We start from the raw sequence: 4,275 nt of genomic DNA, 5'->3' as shown, positions 1-4,275 counted from the left end.
TTCCATGCCCTTTATCTTAGATTCCACTCCATTTATCTTAGCATCTGTTAGCTTTTGTGAGCGTGACATTTGTTGCACTTGTTCTTGTAATTTTGATATATCATGTAGCATTTCTTCCTCTTCTTCATGAGTCATGCTAGAGCTTTCAGGTTCCTTACTAGGTGTTTGCATTTTCTTTCCTTGGGGCATCAGTTACCGATAATAATGCTTTACTATGCCCTTTGAATTCCTTCAAACAAAGCTTATGCAAAAATAAAAAATAAAAACTACACACCTTTTTTTACTTTGTAGAAGCCTGATATTGAATCTGATGTATCATTGTAATTTTGAACCATCCAGTTCTGAAATTGTGACCTGTGGTAGCCTTCTATGTCATGTTTCCAATTCCACTAGTCTGATCCAAATTAGGTTCTCCAAGAAAGAGTTATGCACAATCTCCCGCAGTGACCTGATTATAGACTAGTTCAGTAGAGCGAACTTGTATGAAGTGCCACGTGTCACTGTTTCAACCTTTGACTCTGAAAAATATATACACGAAAACTACAGTCCATCCTCTTTCTGTACCTTCTTACGAAATTTCAATCCGATGCTCAGAAAGAAAGTTATGACGATTTTCCCCAGGTCACCTGTTTTGAGTGTAATTCAGGAGTCTGCAAAAAGGCCAACTTCCTGAGATCATATCTCTGAACATATCACGCGAAAAGCTCTGAAATTTAGACCCAAGGTTCAGCACGATTTCTTCTCAAATGGGTTTTTTTTGCGACTTCTGAAACGTCACAGAAAACAAGTTATAGCGAAAATGCCACGATGACCTGTTTGGAGCAGCGAAACCCTAGAATCCAAAGCTCTGATACCAAATGTTATGAAACCAGCTCACAAAAAGATATAAAAGAGAGATCCATGCCTTAGAATTCACCCTCTTCGAGGGGGAAACCTCCTTTACATTACATAAATGAACAATTCTTGGATGATTCAAATGACAAAACCTCCTTTCTATATATAGGAGTCTATGGAGTCACAATATAATCCAGCCGACCTAACAATAATAATATAAAGCCACAAAAATAACAATAGAGGGATTCTATGGGCACATTAATAACAATATGGGGGCAATGGGGGCACAATAATATAAATAAGGGGTATAACTACAATAGTAATGGGGTAATTACTAGTATTATAGGGACCCAACAGGGATCTTCCCACCACTGTCACCTTAGGAAGAATCCTAAAGAATATTGCCACTAAGGTTACCAACTGAAACAAATATACCTGGGGGAACAGTCTACGATCCGATACGCACGTAAGGGCAGAGTAGCAAGTTCAATCCCCTTGAAGACTCCTTGACATAATCCAAGGTTTACCAACAAGTGACCCCAGGCTCCTCGACAATGGTTAATCTGAGGTTTAACGTTTTTAATACGTGAATATCTGGCATTGTTCCCAATGAGGAAGGATTGATTCCCACACTGGTTCGGACACGATCTCGTGATTCTCCTTTAAGAGGAGATTTCCTAGAGCATAAATGCAACAATTGGATTTCTTCCCTACCACAAGATACAACTACTTGTTTGTTTTCACTGTCTTGGAGAGTTAATTACTCTCCTACTCCAAGACACTAGCCTAAGCTATGTTGGTGTATCAGAGCCCTAGAAATAAAAATGTTGCTAGATGAATTTTACTTTAAGCGTTATTTTTTATTGGTTTTTGTTTAAGTCAGAAGGTGTGGAGATGAAACTCGTGGTATGAAGACTCGACTCAAAATCACTAAAAATGCACCTAAGATGATTTAAACAATCTTTTCCCTTCGATGAACTTCTAGCTAGGAAAGAGTTTGAGAATGCAAATACTTTGTAAACACAAATCTTTCTTAACAAACAAATTAAAAGAAGAGTTTTTGTCCTTTCCAATGCACTCAAAACGAGACAACTAGTTATTTCACAAAAATTTCCCTTTTCTTTTCAAAGCACTCAACCACTACAAAAACAAACTTTTCCAAAAGAGATTTTTTTTATTTTTTATAAAACACTCAAAACTATGAAAACGACTAACTTTGAGATCTATAAACTATAAAAACCTATTTGAAGTCAAAGCCTACAAGATGTCTTTTTTAAGGATGTTTTACTTAGCTAGATGTAAGCTAAGGACCAATTTATGCAGAATCACAAATCAGTCAAAAACAACCAATTTTGTTTTCTTTTTAAAAATGAAAATCCAAACTTTTAAACACAAGCTTTTCGAAGTTTTGTAAAGAGAAAAAACAAAGTGGATTCCTCAACAAAGGTAGATTTCATAAATTGTCAGACTCACAAGAAGGCTGGCAGAAACCAAGGTGATCTGAGGTCCCTATAGCTTCTAAGCTCAGAGCTACTACAAGACCAAAATGAAAAACAAACCCAACAAGCAAAACTCCTAGGAATTTCACCTAAAACCCTAACACCAATGAAATCAACCTAAGGAAAGCTTCTGACAGGTTATATGCAGGTCTGGGCAGTGGATAATAACTTCTAAACAAAAACTAAGCTGACTAATAGAGGAAATCTCAGGTTTTTCAAAATTTTTACAGGGTCCGCAGGCCCACAGTTAACACAAGTGTGGTACCGCTCTGTGCTAAAAGCAAAAGTGCGGATAAGTACGCACTATGTCAAAAGGCTAGGGTGCAGTCCTCTCCCAAAGCTATGAAAAACGAAAAATAACCCTGGATCTACAATTTCCACCTGATTCCACACACAACAGGCCAAAAACAGAAACAAAAACACAGTTTCTCAGGTCAAAGTAAAAACAAGGAAAAAATCAAGGTCGCCAGTATGGTCGCCATTTTTTCACACAGAATAAGTTGATCTTGCGGACAAGATAGACCTTCTTAGAATCTAAAGAAGACCTAATGACAAGCAAACCAATCAGACACTATCTTTCTCTAAATATGCTTTTATAAACAAAGGCAAACAAGTGTTTTAGGCCTACCTTAGGTCCAACGCAAGTTTGTGGAAGCCTTCGCTCCTTCGGTCCCAATGAGCTCCCTTGTCGCGAATCTGCAAACACAAACAAGCAAACAAATTAAATAGCACCTAAAAAGCCAATATCATAAAACATATTTAACATGAAAGTCAAGGAATTCATGAAACAAATGACATGAGACAATTTGTTGAGAAAAATGAGTCTGATTGTATTAATTTAAATCAAGAAGAACTTTACAACCTATGCCTTGACGCTGTACAAGCTCCTCCCAGGGTCCAGCAAGAAGTCTCCTCTACTTTGACAAGTTTCACTCTCTTCCTAATGAAGCCAAAAAGGTATGTGATCTCTCCTCTTAAGCTCAACTAGGAAGTCTTAATTTCACCAGCATTTACCCTAAAAAATGCCAGCTTCTAACCTCCCTAGCAACCAGCCCAATGCCTGAATTTATAGTGCAATGGAGGGAAGTTACTAGGTCCTCCTTCAAAGGAATAAAGCCCTCCTTCAAAGGGATAGCTCCTCTCATCAAGGGATTAGCTCCTTCTCTTTTGGGATGCATGAACCACCTAAGAGTGGCCAATCCACGTCAAAATTCCTTCTAGAATCATATAGAATTAACCCAAAGTGAGTTTTTTAGAATAAACTTGCGCCTTTTTGACTTTCACAGGGGTCCGCACCCACACCTTTAGGGACAGAGCGGGCAGGTCCACAGTTTTTGTAAACAGAAGGTGTGGGACCGCAGGCAATAGTGAGAGAAAGTGCGGAACCAGAGCTTTATTGATTTTCAATGTCTTTCTCTCATTTTCAAATCTTGACTTGAAGAGTTGAAGTCTGAGACTTGCTTATGAGGGCAGTACAAGTGATGATAGACCCATACTGACTGCAAATAATCATGGTGACGATATTTTTGTGTAACAGACTTATCAAATTTTACTACTATAACTCTCTCTCTATTTTTTTATGCGTTGTTGCCAAACTGCTTTTGAACTCCTTGCATCTTTTCACTTTAGGACAAAGTTTTCTGAAGGAGGGGTGTATGTAATGCCCTACTTAATCTTATCATGCAAATTTGATTAGTGTTTAATTACCTGAAAGTATTGACTTATAATTATCAAGAAATATTGGTATATACCTACATTTGTGAAACTGTAATTTTATTTACTGATATAAATTTTATTATTGTTATTATTCAATTCCCAACTTGTCTTCTCAAATTTAATTTTGGATAGGATATGGTCTCCTTCCATTTATTTCAAATTAGATATCCATATCCCAAGGTGTCTTTTCAAATCTAGTTTTGAGAAGATATGGTCTTCTCCAATT

The sequence above is a fragment of the Pinus tabuliformis genome, chromosome 7 (genome assembly GCF_031772625.1).
Source record: "Pinus tabuliformis cultivar Carrire ecotype Pingquan chromosome 7, CPIR1, whole genome shotgun sequence".
Taxonomy (NCBI): domain Eukaryota; kingdom Viridiplantae; phylum Streptophyta; class Pinopsida; order Pinales; family Pinaceae; genus Pinus; species Pinus tabuliformis.
The sequence above is the reverse complement of the archived record's forward strand: the minus strand, read 5'-3'. Positions refer to the sequence as shown.